Source organism: Petaurus breviceps, unplaced genomic scaffold (assembly GCF_028583685.1).
Source record: "Petaurus breviceps papuanus isolate PSGF00001 unplaced genomic scaffold, PetGlider_PUasm1.0 171, whole genome shotgun sequence".
Classification (NCBI taxonomy): Eukaryota; Metazoa; Chordata; class Mammalia; order Diprotodontia; family Petauridae; genus Petaurus; species Petaurus breviceps.
The window spans coordinates 11,170,784-11,190,392 of record NW_027185754.1 but is presented as its reverse complement, the minus strand read 5'-3'; the positions used below and the strand labels follow the sequence as shown (position 1 = coordinate 11,190,392).

The 19,609-nt window shown below is 37.4% G+C and overlaps 1 protein-coding gene across 1 annotated transcript in view; it reads right to left on the bottom strand.

Annotated features, from left to right (window-relative positions):
- The window catches only part of ITFG1 (integrin alpha FG-GAP repeat containing 1), a 282,016-nt gene that overhangs the window by 173,651 nt on the left and 88,756 nt on the right, over positions 1-19,609 (bottom strand). The gene's annotated exons all lie outside the window — the stretch shown is intronic.

Sequence of the window (19,609 nt, the reverse complement as noted above, 5' to 3'; positions counted from 1 at the left end):
CCTCTAAGGGTTTTCTTCTGTCTATATACTGTAACCAGTCTAGCATATACAGTTTTGTACCTTACTGCTTGCTAAAACAGGATGAATTGGAAATGGACCCATGATGATACTGGTATAAAGAACTCTTGCATAAGAAAACTCCACCTGAACAACACACTCATCTAGCATTAAATCTGAAGTTACACACTATGTGATGTACAGACCAAAAGAAAAAAAGATTTTGTTAGACAACCTTTTAAAATTTTGAGTCACATGGAAGTTTTTTCCTTATAGATAGTAACAAATCAGTAAATTTATTTTACAGAAAAAAAATAGAACTTCATAATGTTACTTTAAAAAAAAAAAAGGAAAGTTGACAGTCAAATTAGACATTCTGTTATTGTCAAGGACAGCTGAACTCCAAAACCATTCTGGTAGCTTCATTTACTATAATGTCAGCATAAAGACAATATAATGGCATTTTTACTGAGGGAATATATCTGATTTTAAAATAATGGCCTCACTCATTAGAATGTTAAAACTATATTAATCTTCATGCTTTTAAAATGGAAATTAGTCAAGGTTTATGTGTAATCCTGGTCTGTTATGAAGAAAAAAAATCACATTAAGCTTATTAAAAAAACTGTAGTTTATACATAGTTTTGTTTTATGTAGTCAATTAAGATGATTAAAATAATAATTACCAAAAAAAAGAAACTTGATAATTTCAGAGACCTAGGAAAGTTTAATATTATTTAAACCAGTATGTAACTAACAACTTCAAACTCATAAATCCTAAAATAGTGTTGGTAAAAATTCTCAAAAAGTTTATATTTCTTTCAGTGGTCTTATAACAATACTTGGAGATGCTTTTGGCTACTGAAATAAGATGGTATTCTTAGGCAAAAGTGATTTCTTTAAACATAATACTCCTGAAAGTGGATATAACAATGAATATTCTGTTTAAAAAAATACCCCCAAACAAACAAAAACTAAAATCCCTTCCCCCCCCACTTCAAAACAACAGCAAAAGACACAAATTTTAAAATATGGCTGTGTGCATATTTCTTTCTCCATGAATACGTACATATGAATATGTAAATATGGCATGTGTATATACATATATCTGTGGATTTCTTGGAAATATATGACTACATAAAATAGCAATTCTTCAATAAAAATTTACATGGAAATTCTAAAGAAGAGTTAATGCTAAAGTACTTCATTAAAACAAAAGTAGGATTGATTGCAGTGAATATTATGTTAGGACTGTTAAAAAACTTGTTAAGATTTCTGCATGATCTAAAAATGGGCAGTCATCAACACAGGAAGGTGCATGAGGGATTAATCTATGCCACACAGAGTTGGGTCATTTGTTACTGAATCACAAAGAATATAGAAGAAACTCTGCTATATTCAAGAAGCAAAATCTCCTTCTGAAGGGGGTGGGGCAGACAGGCTAGTACGTGATACAGTTTGAGTGAAACAGCTTGAATTAAAAACTTTTTAAGACCACGGAAGAAAGTATCTTGCCAACATAAGCAGTGTGTAGGCTTAATGACTACACAGGTCACTGAGCTTTTCAGATAAATTATTTCCCAGTTACAGATGGTATCTCTAACACTCAATGGTCAACTGTCTCAGAAAAGTGTCCCACTGATAACGAGTTAGTGTGTGGATATGGCATAGGGCAACTCATCAACATTAGTGGAAAAATAATTCAAAATGCATCTCCTATTGGCAGAAGGTCAGTAGGAAAGAGAAATAAATGAAGACCTAGGATATTTCTCCTCTCAGGTTGCTTGACATATATTTTGTAGATGAAATTTTTAAAAGCTGATGCATTTTAAACAGAAGGGAAATGGGGGAAAGGGTAATAAGCACGTATATTGCACCTACTCTGTTTCAGACACCATGCTAATGCCTTACAATACTATTTCATTTAATTCTCACAACAACACCGTGGGGTAGATGCTGTTATTATAACCATTTTATAGTTGAGGCAACTGAAGCAAATACAGGTTAATTGATTTGCCCAGGGTCACAAAGCTACTCACTGTCTCAGGTCAGACTGGAACTAAGGTCTTCCTGACTCTAGACTGAGTGCTCTCTATATACTGTGTCACTTAGTTTGCCATTTTAAGAAAAACATAATATTCAATAAATTCTGTTCCAATATCTTTATAAGTTTTTAGCTTAGAAAACAGCAAAGATGCCTAGGGATATTAAAGTTCATAGTAAAATATTTGTGATAGAACTAAAATCTATGAGCCTTACCACATAGATTAGGCCCATACCTTTTCCTTACCTCTAGCAAAATGGATTAGTTTTTACTAAAAGGAGTCAAAACAGACTCAGGATCTGACTGGCCTGTTTGACTCCTGATGAAGTTTCCTGGTCACCTAAGGGCTTTTATAAAAACTTCCACTCGTGCAGCTGAGGCCCCCTCAGACTTAGTAGATTTCTGAAGACCATGTGAGTTACTCTTTCCATGCTCAGCAGAAACATTTTCATATGGAGATGAGGGAGGCTGCTTACAGAGAAGCTGAGTACCTGTACAGTATCATTGTTCATATCCTTACTGTGTTAGGGCAAAATAAATTTCCTTTTGTTAACTATTCAACGAGTTAGACTTGAACTAGGAGGAACTTGACTTTAGGTTCACCTAATAGGAACTGAACAAATTCTCAAGTCCATTACTCAATTATGAAAAAGTTACAGAAAAAACAAATGATTAATTGAATTAAGAAATAAAGAACAAAAGATAAATAAATATACAATGTATTAAAAAGTAAATCATGGGCTTGGCATGGTAGCACATGCCTGTCAAACCTGCTACCTGTAAAGGTGAGCTTGGGAGTTCTGATGTGCAGTGGGCTATGCCAATCAGGTGACTGCACTACATTCAACATCAATGAAGTGAATCCTGCGAAGCAAGGGGCCAAGAGGCCTAGTTCAAAACACTTATGGATATCAGTGGAGGAAGTTGACCTATGAGTAGCCCCTGCACTACAAGACTGGGCAAGATAAGTAGACACAATCTTTATTGAAAAAAAAAAATCAGATTGTATCAGGACATCACAAACTTTGATAGAAATAGTGGATTAGAATGAAATAAATCACTTAGAAGAGATTTTTTGTCAACAATGTAACAAAGTTCTCACCCTCCTGCACTGTTAAGACATTTCGCATTTAACAAAGCTAGTGAAAACAAATTCAAGGACATCAACATCAGTGATAATGGATAGTGTTCCTGTCATTTGCCAAAAGAAGTATTCCTTAACACAAAGAAAATCACCCATGAATTCATGGCAAATCTAGGATATAAACCTAGAACTCTAGGTACCCAATTCAGTCCTTTTCCATTAGTCTATTTTGCTTCAAATAAAACTATGAAATATTCTATCCACGTGCAGTCTCTTCCTCAGAAACTACAGACACATTCAAATAAGTGTACAAAAACATTAAATGGCTTATGCTTCAATTATCTCCATTCATAGCTTGAAAAGATTAAGCTACTGCATTTTAATCTTCACCAACTGCAGTACAGCTTTCCTTCAAATGAAGAGCCCTCTGGTTAGAGTTGGCATCAAAAAGAAAGGAAGAAAATCAACATTTATGGTTTTTAGGGATTTTAAGTATTTTGAGAAACAATTTTTATGCAAATTTTAAGCATATAAATACATAAATGGCAAGATGCTAGTAAAATAAAAATTCAGGTTAATGACTACTGGAAGAACAGGAATTTACAGCTATCTTTTGACATGTTAATACTATGATGGCAGAAAGTAGTCACCAAATTTTGGTTTATGTTTTCTCAGAACAAACATCCTGATGACATAGGAAATGTATTTCAACCAATTCTTTTAAGCACTCAGCACGTTTCTCTCCCACTTCCTGCCCTGCCTGAGAGGCAATCTGTGGATTCTCTTGATTGGCATTTTATTTTCTGTTTTTAGAAGTTCTGAGTAGTTTCCTTGTATTATTTCTTGCAGCATGGTGCTCAGGTTTTTTCATTTGTTATCTTCTTCTGGGAGACCCATGATCCTTAAGTTGTTTCAATGAATCCTATCTTTGAGATCAATGTTTTGCTTGTAGAGAGATTATGTGGTCTTTTAACATTATTACTTTTTTGCTTTTCTTCTTTTTTATTTCGAGTCTGTCCTTCACTTCTACACATTTGTATTTCCAATAATTTTTTGTTTTGTTTTGTTTCTATTCTGTCAGTTATTTCTGTTTGCATGCCACAAATTCTACTTTCACAATTCATATTTATCTCTTGAAGTTATTTGGGAACATCTTAACTGTGGTTCCATGCTCTCTTGGGAATTCACAGAGAGTCCTCTGCCTGGTTAGGGACCAATTAAGTTTCTTTTGTCTTGGAATATTTATGCAGAGATGTTTGGATTTATTTAGATGTCCTGGAGATCAGTTTTCCTCTATTATTAATATCCTCCTTGTTGATTTATCTGCTTGGGTTCAAGGTCTTTAAATGTATTTTCTTCCTCCTATGACTTTTAGTAATTTCATCAGTCTTCTTACAAAATTAAGAATCCTGCATCTCTCTAAGCTGAGAGACATAGCTATGGCTTAATGACAGTCAGGAAATCTGAAGTCTACCCAGCAATTCCTTTGTTGTAGTTATAGTATCTGTGGGCTCAAATTCTGAACCCATTCTTTCCTTCCTCACTCACCATTTTGTAGCAACGGACAACAGAAATCAACTTTTCATTCTTCCTCCCCACCCCACAGTTCCCAACCTTTTTGTGAAGAATATGGAGATACAGGAAAACAGAAGAGTGTTCAGTCAGAGAACTAAGGAACAGAGAACTGAGGCAGGGTGCCAGTGTGCAGCAAAACACCCCCAGTAAGAGTGGGGACTAATATCCAGTGAGGACAAATTCTGCCCTTTTCCCACCGTCAGATTTTTATGGATCAAGGATAAAAAAAAATAAAACAGAAAAAGTAGAAGAAACAATATTTATGACAATGAAAAAATATACCAAAGTTCTAAGAATTAAGCTCTCAAGAAATATGCAGTACTTAAAGTTAACTATAAAATAGTTTTGTTTTTTCACAGAAATAAAGGAAGAACTTGGCTTATACTTTCCAACTGAATTGGTAGATATAATGGTATGCTGATTAGAATACCACTGGCAAACTTTACAGACTAACACAAAATCATACCAAAATTTGTATGGAAGAAAAAAGAGGCAAGAGCAACACCAAAGGAAATTATAAGAAATAAAAAGGCAAAACCAGATCTCAAATGATACCATCAATGGATGGTTATTAATCTATGAGGAGACGAGAAGTGGTTGAGTTGGGCTGCCTTTGAGAAGCTGCACAGTACAATTTTAATGATCCCAAGCTTCTTTCTCAAATAAACATTTGTTTAAAAATAAAAGACCAATACTCTTTGATTTCACTGATGTGGGTATTCCTTCTAATAATGCTGACTCCAAATATACATAATTGCTAATTCTGACTCTTGTCCACATTGTCTTAATAAATATTTAATAGAGAGTCCATCCAAAGTACTGTGGGCTTCCTATGGATATCTTGATATTCTGTGGCTAGCACTTGAGCATGCAGGCTGTCCTTTGTCTATTCCAGCTTCTTGTTACATGACTAATCCATCTTTTTCTAAGTAATACATTTTTTCCCTGATACATATACCATGAGAAAAGGTGATGGTTTTATTCTTTGTATCATCAAAAGCTAGTATAGTATCTGGCACGAAGTAGGTATTTAATAAATTCCTGCTTTTTGATCAATTATTTATACTTCTTTTTTCCTATGCAATTCTTCATTTGTAATGTGTAATAGCCTGCTCATGCCCACCATGTACTCTCTGGTGTCCTTGGGATGATCTTCCACTTAAGTTCTTCACAGATAACATTATTTGTTAATATAATCATGTAACATGACTGGATTAATTTTCTTTCTCTTTTTTAAGATATGTGCTATTATCAATATAGGGAAATTCCAATGTGTAAACACGCTCCATTGTTTCAGATCAGTAAATGTAACTTAAGAGTCTTATAGAGTTGCCTGAGGGTGGAGCCAAGATGGCAGTGTAGAAGCAGGAAAAATCTGTATGCCACCTCCATAACCACCTCAAATACCTATAAAAAACAACTAAACAAACTTTAGGGCTTAAGAACCCACAAAGTAACAGAGAGAAACAAACCTCCCGCTGAAGACAGTCCAGCAGACCGGCAGGAAGGGTCCATTGCAGTGAGTTGGGACCCAAGCCCAGCTCCCTGAGTCCCTGGTTTTAGCCTCAGGGTGGCCATGGCCAGCTCCAGCTGGAGGGACTTCAGGAGAGTGGATCACCAGTAGCTGTGGCGGTTTCCAGAATTATCAGCCCATGAATAACAAAGACAAAATGAGAGTTCAGTGTGGACTTTGTGGGAACAGGGGGTCTGGAAGTGTGGTTTGGCCTCTGCCCCCAAAGGAAGAAGAGGCTGAGGCAGGCAGCCGCTGCCGCATGGCTGCTTCAGAGGTCCTGGCCTGCAGATTGTAGGGGACCAAGTGACCAGTCTGAGGGGTAATCGTTATTGCTTTAACCTACTTGGATCTGGATTGCTGTCTAGAGTGGAGGTCCTGGGGTGGGTAACCAGTGTGCCAGAGCCAGTGGAGGCTTCTGAGAGGGCACCCAACTAATAGCTCCAGCAGCTGCAAAAATCCCAGTGATCTGGGACAAAGCTCTCCTCTCTGGAAGCAGAGTTCTACTATGGCAAAAAGCTCAAAAGTCAAATAACTGAGTGGCAACATGAGCAAGCAAAGGAAGCAAAGCAAGCATAAGAATCTGACTTTGGATTCCTTTTTTGGGGACAAAAAGGATCAAAGCATGGAAAAGGAGGAAGACAACAAAGTCAGCACTCCTACACCAAAAGCCTCCATGAAAAATATGAACTGGTTATAGGCCATGGAGGAGCTTAAGAAGGATTTTGAAAACCAAATAAGAGAAGTGGATGAAAAATTGGGAAGAGAAATGAGAATTATGCAAGAAAATCATGAAAAGAGTGTTAACAACCTGACTGGAGAAAATAACACCTTAAAAAACAGACTAACTCAAATGGCAAAAGAGGCTCAACAAGCCAATGAAGAAAATGCCTCAAAAAAGCCAAATTTGCCAAATGGAAAAAGAATCTCAAAAGCTCAATGAAGAGAATCATACCTTCAGAATTAGACTGGAGCAAATGGAAACTAGTGACTTTATGAGAAATCAAGATACTATTAAATAGATCCTAACAAATGAAAAAATAGAAGGCAATATGAAATTTCTCATTGGGAAAACCACTGACCTGGAAAATAGATCCAGGAGAGAGAATTTTAAAATTATTGGACTACCTGAAAGCCATGATCAAAAAAAGAACCTAGAAATCATCCTTCAAGAAATTCTCAAGGAAAATTGCCCTGATGTTTTTTTAGAACCAGAGGGCAAAATAGAGGCTGAAAGAACCCACCAATCACCTCTTGATAAAAATCCCAAAAAGAAAACTCCTAGGGATATTATAGTCAGGTTCCAGAGTTCCCAGATCAAGGAGAAAATATTACAAGCAGCCAGGAAAAAACAATTTGAATATTGTGGAAACACAATCAGGATAACACAGGATCTGGCAGCTTCTACACTGAGGGATCGAAGGGCTTGGAATATGATATTCCAGAGGTCAAAGGAGCTGGGATTACAACCAAGAATCACCTAACCACCAAAACTGAGTATCATGTTTCAGGGGAAAATATGGTCATTCAATGAAATAGAGAACTTTCAAGCATTCTTGATGAAAAAACCAGTGCTGAATAGAAAATCTGACATTCAGACACAGGAAGCAAGAGAAGCATGAGAAGGTAAACAGGGAAAAGAAATCATAAGGAACTCACTAGAGTTGGACTATTTACATGGACAAACGATAATTGTAACTGATGAAACTTTTCTCAGTATAAGAATAGTTGAAGGGAATAGAAATGTATATGTGTGTGTGTGTTTGTATATATACATATATATGTCTATATTATAGGAGGGTATATGGGCATATGAATACATATATAAGTGTGTGTATATATGTGTACAGGTATACATAGACAGAGGGCACAGGACCAATTGAATAGGAAAGGTTGATACTTAAAAGGTGAAGTTGAGAGGTGAGAGAGGAATATAAAGAGAGGAGATGGGGAGAGACAGAATGGGGTAAATTATCTTATATAACAGGGGCAAGGGAAAACTGTTACAATGGAGGGGAAGAACAGGAAGGCAAAAGGGAATGAGTCAACCTTACTCTCATTGAATTTGGCTTAGGGAGGGAATGACACACACGTTAAATAGGGTAGCTCACCATATAGGAGAGTAGGGGGATGATGGAAGGGAGGGCAGCTTGGGCAGGGAGGGAAGTTGGAAGCACACACTTTTGAAAAGGGACAGGGTCAAAGTAGAGAATAGAACAAGTTGGGGTTGGAATAGGATGGAGGGAAATATAGTCTGTCTTTCACAATATATCCATGGAAATGTTTTGTGTAGCTACACATGTACAACCTATATTGAATTGCTTATTTTTCCAGTACGGGTGGGCGACACGGGAGGAAGGGAAAGAATCTGGAATTCAAAGATTTAAAATCAAATGTTTTAAAAATATTGTTATTATTATTATTATTTTACATACAACTGGGAAATAAGATATACAGGCACTGGGGTATAGAGATCCATTTTATCCCAGTAGAAAGTTGGAGGGAGGATGGGGGAAGATATAGGAGAGAGCAGATTGGGGGAAGGAGTATACAGTGGGATCACTGGGGAAAGATGGAGAGAAAATTTATAACTCAAAATCTTATGGAAATGAATGATGTAAACTAAAAATAAACATAAAATTCAATTAAAAAAAAAGTTGCCTGGGACACTGAAAGGTGAATTGGTTTTCCCATGATCCTATAGCTAGTCTGTGGGTTATGATCTGCATACTCTGAGAGAGTGTAAACATATCTGCTTATGTAGGATGAGGAATACAATGAAAAGTCAATATGTATATTATGTTCTGGGGGGGTGGCATTGATTGAGTAACACATCTATACTCATTTATAATCTTTTTTTGTTTGTTTCAGTTTGCATATATATTAAAAAATTTTTTTCAACACCTATTCTGATAATTAGAATTTTAAAAGCTATATTAAAAGAGAATACATCATTTAAGATCTACTTTTCACGAATTAGGAAATGCAAAATATTCATTACATGTCAATTTTGGTTGAGGCCAAGATGCCTGGTGAAGAGTAAATATATTTTAATGTCAAGTCCAAAGGAGGAAGGGAGTTGTTAGATCTAGAAGCAAAGGCTTTTTTTTTTATTAGAGAATTTGGTGTGTGAACATGAAAATCACTGCCTAAAGCAATAAAACCCCAAGTAGCTGGTTGTTAGCTACAAATAATGACTGCACTGTTAGTTAATTGCCATAAAAAGGAAAGAGGAAAATAGTTTTCTTTTTATGAGAATTATTAGTAAATGAAGAATGTTTGTTTTTTAATTTTTCTATTTTTATTAAAGGTAACTTACTTTTCATAACTTTGTATACTGTGTATTGCTGGAAGAGAAATGTAGCCAATATAAGTATGGCAGTCTAATGATCCTAGAAAATTAAGCATTATTTTAACTTATAGTATACATGTGTATCTGACTTACATGCATGTATCTTACAGTTGAAATGCTAATAGCTCTAAGGAATTTGGATAGTAATTTTTATATTAAAATTTTTACTCCCGGAATATTTCCATGTGTTTTTATAGCCTTTAGCTATCAGGTAAACTAATGAAGAAGTCATATTCTAATAAAGATAAGCTTCTACAAGGAAAAGTACACTGAATTTATGAAGTTAAATAACAGATTAGAAATGAAAATAAGAGGGCAACTGAACTGGGCTTCCTCAAGTGTTTTCTACACTAAGTCACCCTTGGAGCACTGTAGTAGTTTAAGTAGTTCAAATTGGTTTGTGTACAACCTTTCTTAAATGTATAGAAAGGCAGTATGTCACTCTATTAACTGTCTATCAGGGGAGTATAATATTTCTACTGTCAATCCAAAGTCACTATACTCAAGCCATGAGGTTAGGGATGTTGCTAGAGAATCTAACACACCATTATATGTCAATGGGAAGCAGTGAGATCAATGTAAGCCATGTTGTGAACTTATCTAGGGGATGATAAAAAATTGTATTTCTAAATATTGGAAAAATGAAGTCTAAGGCTCTGTTTCCTACTCCATGTATAGAAATCATTCTTTGTCAAATGAACACAAATTTTATAGGACACAAGGAATCAACACACTTTAGTCACATAATTTCTTGAAAACAGAGACAATGAAAGGAAAACTTACACTCCTACATGGAGGCCTCTGCCCATCACCCCAATTTTCTCCCATTCTTCAGGTGCTGTGAGAAGATTTCTGAACCATACTCACCCTAACATCTCTGAATGGTCCTAAGTAAGGAAAGGCAAGGAAAGTGCAGGAAGTTAGGTCAAGTCTCACCAACCTTGACTTTCTAATCCATTCAGATATGTGACAGCTGACAGTCTTTGGTACTCCCTGAAGTATTTTGTATTGGGACCTTGCATAGATCAGGCCCTTGTATCAGTGCTGGGGACTAACTTGTCAGCATAGCACTGGTCTTAGCTCCTTCACTTCTGGTTCCAGGCCCAAATAACCCCATGATTTTAACTCAATGTATCAACTTTGTTAATATGCACAGATCTGACAGTTAAGTGACTCCATGTAAAGTATACCCGCTATGTTGTTGAACAGCAACAATTCAGACTATTGTCACGCTAGAGCTAGAGAACCGGGAGTTGTTAAAATTGTCCTAAAATTTTGTGATTGCAAATTGCCAGAAGTCACAAGCAGCTTCAGCTTGGGTCTCTAATTGAATTTCCTGGAGATTTTAGGGTGAGTCAAATTTTCTATTCAGCTTTAGTCTTTTCATCAAGAATGCCCCAAAGTCCTCCATCTCATGGAATATACATTTTTCTCCCTGAAGGATTATACATCATTTTGTTGCATATGGGAATCTTGGTTTTAATCCCAGCTCCTTTGACCTCCAAAACAGCATATTCCAAGCCCTCCAATCCTTTAATGTACATGCAGCTAGATCTTGTATTATCCTGATTTGTTTCTACCATAATCGAATTATTTATTTCTGGCTGCTTGCATTATTTTCTCTTTGACCTGGGAACTCTGGAATTTGGCCATAACATTCCTAGGAGTTTTCCTTTTGGGATCTCTTCCAGGAGGTGATTGGTAGATTATTTCATTTTATATTTTACCCTCTGGTTCTAGAATATCAGGGCAGTTTCCCCTGATAATTTCTTGAATGATGATGTTTAGGCTCTTTTTTTTTTAAATAATGACTTTTAGGCAGTCCAATAATTTTTAAATTATCTCTCCTGGATTTATTTTCCAGATTAGTTGTTTTTCCAATGAGATACTTTACATTATCTTCTATTTTTTCATTCTTTTGGTTTTGTTTTATAATTCCTTGATTTCTCATAGGCTTCCATTTCCTCCATTCTAATTTTAAAGGAATTATTTTCTTCAGTGAGCTTTTGGACCTCCTTTCCCATTTGGTCAATTCTGTTTTTTAAGGCATTCTCCTCACTGGCTTTTTGGACCTCATTTGCCATTTGGGTTAGTCTATTTTTAAGGTGTTATTTTCTTCAGTATTTTTTGGGTCTCCTTTAGCAAGCTGTTGACTCATTTTTCATGATTTTCTTGTGTCACTATCATTTCTCTTCCCAATTTTTCCTCTAACTCTCTTCCTTGATTTTCAAAATCCTTTTTGAGCTTTTCTATGGCCTGAGACCAATTCATATTTTTCTTGGAGGCTTTGGATGTAGGAACTTTGACTTTGTTGTCTTCTGAATGTAATTTTGATCTTTCTTGTCACCATAGTAACTTTCAGAGTTTTTTCCTATTGTTTGCTCATTTTCCCAGCCTATTAGCTGACTTTTAATTCTTTCTTAAAGTAGGGCTCTATTTCCAGGGTAGAGGGTACACTGTCCCAAGTTGTAGAAGTTTTATGTAACTGTTTTCAGAGACACTTCTAGGGACCTGTAAGTTTTTTAGCTCTTCCAAGGTGGTATGATCTAAGGAGAGGTGTTTACTCCTCTCCTTCCTGTGCTCTGGTCTGTAAGTGTCCACAAGCACTCTTTTCTCCCCTGGAACCATGAGGATGGTGCGCCCCCCCCCCCCCCCCTCCCTGCACGCCACAAGCTCTCCTGTGCTAGTGCTCCCCCTTGCCCTGGGACTGTAAACTGGATCCAAGGGTGGGCAAAGCAACAGAATTCTGCCTCAGTGGTAGCAAAAAGACCCCTATAATCTCCTTCTGGTCAGTCGTTTGACACCCCTCTACCATCAGTAGGCTAAGAGATCCAGAAGTAGCTGCTGCTGCTGCCGTTGGTAATTCCGTCACTCCCAAGGCCTGCTCCTGCTCTCCTGGGGCTGTCCTGGGGCCGTGTATACTGTGCACTGAACTGTGCTCCTCTCTCACCCTGGTGCAACGGGTCTTTCCCGACAACCTTCCAAGTTATCTTGGGTTGGAAATGTGTTTCACTCTGTCTTTTGGGGGTTTTTTCTGTTCTAGAATTTGTTTTGAATCATTTTTTAAAAATGTATTTGTAGACGTTTAGGGGGAGAGTTCAGGTGATTTCCTGACTTTAGTCTGCCATCCTGGCTCTGTCCATTTCCCTCCTTTCGATACACTACAATGGCTTTGTACTATCTATAGGATCAGTTATAAAACCCTCCTTGACTTTTAAAGAATTTCACAACCTGGCCCCTTCTACCTTCTTCATCTTCTTATACTTTATTCTCTTCCTTCTTTCCCTTTCTTCAGTGACAATGGCATCTCTACTATCCCTCAAATAAGATGTTCCATCCCCTGACCCCAAGCATGGAATACCCTTCCTTACATGGTCTTCTAATCTTCCATCAAGTTTTAGATAAAATCCTACCTTTCACACCAGGCCATTCCTAGCCTCCATTTAATCAATTCCAGTTTACCCTGCATATATCTTATATATGTATTGTTGTTTGCATGTTACCACTCCCATTAGACACAAGGACTATTTTTCTTTGTATCTCTAGTGCTTAGCATGGTGAGGGAGCTAAGTGATAAAGTAAATGGATTAAACAATCTGGCCTGAGACACTTACTAGCTGTGTGACCCTAGGCAAGAAGTCACTTAATCTGTCTGACTCAAGTTTCCTCAACTGTAAAATAGGGATTACCTACCTTCCAACTGAAATGACTGAACAAAAAAATCCCTATATTCCAGGTTGGTGTGAAGGTCAAATGAGAAAACAGTTGTAAAGCTCTGAGCACAGTATCTGAAGTAAATACTAAAATGCTGTTGACAAATAAAGAAATCTATTCTTTCTAGATACCACTGAAACCTCCTAAGAAAATGTACTTATGAAGAAATGACAAACTACTAGTTTTCCATTCTGAGGACTCTAATATAAGTAGGTTAATACTATCTCCCTATCAAGAAATCTAATGTCTCTCTCCAATATGCTGTATGTCAAAAAGCAACGATGAGCTTTTAGTGCATCTGAATAAACAGCTGCTTGAAAAGACACAAACATACCGATTATCAGCGCATAAAGCTCTGAGGAGCTGCTCTGTGTGCTTCCAAGGCAACATTTCAGAATAAGTGGTAGTGGAACAAGTGGCAAAGACTTTAGAAAGGCAAGGCAAGATATTAGAGATATTGAGATATGGATGCATGGTTGTTTTTAGAGGTCATGCTACTAGTATTTCATAAGAAAAAGAAATCAAATCATAAATTCAACATTAAACTGGTATATTTTCTTAAACTGGATACGTATAATATGGGCACCTGACAGTTACAAACACATTTCACATGCCAAACCATGACTGTGAACATATTCAAGGACAATAATGATTCTCTGAGATAAATACTCTTCTCAAAATTATGGGGTTTAACTGATATATACCTTAAAGCTTCATATATAAAATTATAAAAATATATTTTTGACATCAAGGAACTGAACAAAGAATGAGCAAGAATATCAGAACTAATAAGTATACTATAGGTTAAACTGGAATATGAAGTGAGGAATAACTATTTTAATGCCATTAAAATTTCTTTTCAAGAGGTTATATGAAGAAATGATCTCTACCTTTTTATAATACCATAAATGTTAAAATGCTAAATTAAAACTTAAAATACTACATTCATAGCAGTATGAAAGGTAGAGAGTTATACAAGTAGAAAATTTTTCACTTAAATTAGCAGTTAATTAACCTTCCTAAGTATATTTCATTCTTTTCTCCTCTATGTTGACTTGTAAATGCAGAATGTTATTTATAGGTCATATTAAGTATTCACTTCAATAATGACTGACTTAACCTTTCTACTTAATGTCAAAGGGCTATATTTGAAAATTGAAACCTTTTGGTATTTAAAACTGTATTCCTCATTACAATCCACACCAAAAATTAAAAAAAAAAGTTTTAGGTTAAATAGCTAGTTAGTAAATAAAGAGATAAAATTTAACATTTCCAAAAATTATCTCATTATTTAATTTGGATAAAATGTTGCATAATTTACTGAATATTCTATTATATGAGGGTGTTTGGCTTAGTGGATAAAGAGGCAGAAAGACTTGGCTTCTAGGAGAAAAACGTCATTCATTATGTTCCCTCCATCACTGGATTCCTATCCTGTCTTGCCTGCCACAAAAGGAGTTAAATGGCATTGTCTAGCACTCCCAGCTAGAATCTGCCCCAAAGTGAGTACTCCCTATCTTCCAGCTACACAATACAGCCAATTACTTTGAAAGGAATCTACCCTGAGGCAAAAACCCTAGGGATTTTAATAACCTACCTCAACTCATTCCTCAATGATCCAATAACCTCTCACTAGGTCATACTTTCCCTATCTCAGTCATGGTCTAAAGCCTTTTTCTCCTCAACCAAATTGCCTAATACACACTCTAAAGCTACCTACCCTTTTTTTGGTGTTCTCTGGAATGCTTATTCCATAGTCAACAAAGTTGCTTTCATATTAAATCTCTTCCAGGGGAAGCAAGGGGAACAGGATACTCCTCCTTCCTCATCACTTCCAACATCATCTTCTACCATCCCACAGTAACCTTTCTTCCTGATGGGTTTTGGTATTTATCATCCAATCAAGATTCTGGTAACTGTTATCTACTAGTAGCCAAGACTAGTAGATAATTTCCCATCTTTCCTCAATAAGCTCAGTGACTGACTCTTAGTCTCTTTCTTCTCCCCAACTCCTGCTATCATACTAGGGGACTTTGCCATAGATGCTGATGATCCTTAAAACATCCTAACATCCCAGTTCCTCACCTTCCTCAATTTCTATGACCTATTCCTCCACTTTATCTAAGCTACACATAGATCATCAAAGCTCTTGCCATCACCTACAAATGCACTAATATGATATTCATGAACTCTGAAATTCCCTTATCAGATCACAATCTATTGTCATTCCATTTCTCCCCTGTCTTGCAACCCCATACCCTCTTTTCCCTTCCTCACCAGGACTTCCATTCTTCAAATCCTGTTTTTTCCCAGGTCATCACCCCTGGCACTGGTTATTCTTTCCTCCTTTCCCCATCTTGGGTCCTTAGTTGATGGGGTACCTGGGGTCTACGTCAATTTGTGAAACCAGTCTGTGAAATTGTAACTGCAATTGGTATTGTAAAATTGTTATCTGTAAAATTCCTTTCCCAACCTCCGACTCTGCCCCTTCCCCCTATCCGAACTAGGCCTAGGCAACACCTTGGGAATCCTTTGTTCTTACTTAATCCCTCATGTCTCCTCCGGCCTGGCCCAAATCTTATCTAAACTATCTATTCACATGCTCCTCTAGGTCAGCTCTGACCTTTGTCTATGCATTGAGGCCCCTCCCCTCAGGCCAGCCCTGACAATGGCAGCCCTACCCTTTAAAAGTAAAAGCATGTACCCCTCTCACTTGCAGGTCCCCTAAAGGACTCTTGCCCGCTTCTCATGGAAGCGTCTACAACTCTCACTCCAATTAAGCCTGAGACCTTGAATTCTTTCCAGACGATATTGCAGGTTTTCTGGTCTTGGATAAGATCAGATTATCTGCTGGACCTATTGGGATCCCCTCCCCCATCATAGTGAACTAGTTCAACTCCCAACTATGTTCTCTCAAGACATTTGTCCCCTTATCTCATTGTAGGGGGATAGCCTTGAATTATTCTTAGCATCCTTTGCCTTCACTCTTACTCATGAAGAAAACTGCAGAAAATCACAGAACTTTGTCTGTCTGCATTACAAATTTATCTTATCTAATCTCAACTGGGTCATCAGGGCAGCAAGGTCCTCCTTTTATACCTCTTAAATCAGCTAATTTTCCCATTATGTCAAATTCGCTGAAAAAACTGAGACCATTCAGTGTGAATTCCCTCTTCTTCTCATATTATTCATAGGCCACCTGCCACTACCTCCTCCTTCACCCGTGTTTCACCTGAAGAAGGCTTGGCCCTTCTTGCCAAGGCAAACCCCTCTAAATGCACAAGTGATTCTACTCCATCCCATCTCCTCCAGCAGATTTCCTCCTTTATTCCCTTCACTCTCTCACTCAGCTTCAATTTCTCCTTGTGTACTGACTGCTTCCCTACTGGCTACAAATATGTCCATGTCTTGCCCACCCTCAAAAAATCCTCACCTGTACTATCCATCCCCACTACCAATATGTCTCCTTTTGTGACCAAATTCTTCAAAAAAGCAATCTATAATCAGTAACTCCACTTCCTTTCCTCTTACTCTTTAACTCTCTGCAATCTGGATTCTGACTTCATCATTCAACTGAAATTACCTTCTCCAAAGTTCCAATAATCTCTTAACTGTTCAAACTAAAGGAATTTTCTTAATTCTCATTCTTCTTTGACCTCTTTACAACTTCTGACACTATTAATCACTCTCTTCCCCTTGAAACATTTTCTTGATTTTCATGACTTTATATTGGTTCTACACATATCTGACACTCACTCCTTCCCAGTCTCCTTTGGATCTTTCAGTTCCCAACTGTTGCTTAACAGTAAGTATCCCCCAGGGCTCTATCCTGGGTCCTCTTTTCTTCTCCCTCAGTATGATTTCACTTCGTAATCTCATCAGCTCCAATGAATTAAATTATCATCTCTATGAATATGATTCTTGGATCTATTTATTCAATCCTAGCTCTCTCCTCCAGGCTCCTATCTTCAATTGTCTATTGGACATCTTGACCTGGATGTTTTGGAGATATCATGTTCAAACATGTTCAAAACTGAACTCAATATTCCTCCCCTCCTATTTTCCTATTACTGTTAAGGGTACCTAGGCACACAGGCTCCCAACTTAAGTATTATCTTTGACTCCTCACTCTTTCTCACCTATCAGAGTCATCCTGTTGCCAAGTCTTGCCAATTTTGCCTTTGTAATAATTCTAAATATTACCTTTTCTTTCCTTTCACATTTTTGCCACTTCCTGATGTTGGCTCTTATCACCTTGCACTTGGACTATTACAGTAGTCTGTTGGTTAGCATTCCCTGCTTTAAGACTCTCCTCACCCTAGTTCACTTAGCTGTCAAAGTGAGCTTCTTAAAGTGCTGGTCTCATCAGCTCTGTAATCCTTTTTTCAATAAACTCCAGTGGCTCCCTAAAGCTCCCCACAACCCAGTCCCTCCTTACCTTTCCAGTCTTCTTTGTCTTCCTTGCTCTTCCTCTAACAATCCATTTCCTGACTTGTGCATTTTCACTGGCTGTGCCCCCATGCCTGGCATTTTCTCCTTCCTCCTCTCCTTCAACAGGCTTCTTTCAAGTCTCAGTTAAAATTCTACCTTTCTCAAGAAGCCTTTCCAAGCCCTCCCTCAATGCTGGTGCCATCCACCATGATCACCTCCAATTTCCTCTGTATATACTGTTTGGACATAGTTGTTTGCAAATTGTCTCCCCTATAAGAATGTGAGGTCCTTGAGAGCAGGAACTTTTCTTTGCTTTTCTTTGTATATCTGGCACTTAGTACAGTGGTTGGCATCTAATAGGTACACTAATTGACTCAGTGACTCTTCCTACTTTTTCCTACAACTCAGATTTGCAACCTAGGTATCATACTCAATTCTTTTTTTTTTTTTTTAAGCAATCGGGGTTAAGTAACTTGCTCAAGGTTACACAGCCAGTTATTTCTGGGTGTGGTGCTGACTATCTAAGCCCAGATTTGATCCAGGTCATCCCACCTGGCCGCCCCTAAGCAATTGGGGTTAAGTAACTTGCTCAAGGTTACACGGCCAGGTGTTTCTGGGTGGGTGCTAAGTGTCTGAGCCCGGGATTCGATCTCCAGGTCTTCTCAACACTGGAGCGGGTGCTCCTACTCGCTGTGCTACCTGGCCGCCCCCATACTCAATTCTTTACTTTCTCTCAATCCACTTCTACCCCCAATCTCCATATCCAATCTTTTGCCAAATCATGAAAATTTTACTTTTGTAACAGCTCTAGCAATACCCCTCCTTTTTTCTAACACTAGCACCATCCTGGTAGAGGTTCTTATCACCTCAAGCCTGGACTATTCTATTCAGATAGCCTTCTGGTTGATTTCCTTCCCTCAAGTTTCTTCTCACTCCAGTCTGTCCTCCACGTGACTATAAAACTGACCTGCCTCAAGCACAGATTTGACCATGTCACCCATTCAATAAACTCTATTGGCTCCTATGATCTCTAGGATTAAATATAAAATCTGACATTCAAAGTTCCTAATAACCTGGTCTCTTCCTAATTTTCTAGTCTTCTTATGCTTTTACTGCCCTTCACATACTCTGTGATACAGTGACACTGGCCTCCTTGCTGTTCCTCTTACAAGACACTCCATTTCCCAACTTTCTACCTTTGCTCTGGCTGCTCCCCAAGCCTGGAATTCTCTCTCCCCTCATTTCTACCTCCTGACTTCCTTCAGGTCCCAGCTGAAATTCCTTTCTAAAAGGAGCCTTTCCAAATCCCACTCAATGTCAGTATCTTTACTCTGTTGATTATTTCCAATTTATCAGATATAAATCTAGTACACTGTTGTATGTAATTGTTTGCATGTTGTCTCTCTCATTAGACTATGAGCTCCTAGAGAACGGTTTTTCTTTGTATCCGTAGTACTTAGCACTGTGCTTGGTATATAATTTGTACTTTATAAACTCTTGTTGACTTGACTTCTTACATATAATATGTGACAAAGAGCAAAGGTCACTTAACCTTTCAGTGACAATGGCAACTCCTTAAGAGTATGTGTAAGTTGTGGAAAATGTACTAATCTGTGCCGGTAAAAGGAGTTTCCCACACCAGGAAAATTATAGATCTGGGCTTCCCTTCTCCCCATTTTCCTTTTCTGTTCCATTGCACAGCAAAATGCTAGTTTATATGAGGAGTAGATTTGTACAATTTGTTGATATTTTAAAATTGTTTTTGTTTATAAAACAAAACAAATGTTGAATGTTTATAAGATTACAGCAGAAAGGAGTATTAACTCAGATTTACTCTTAAAGTTTTTACTTAAATTTATCTTTATAAAAAATTAGGAGATAAGTAAAAAGTCATTTATTCAT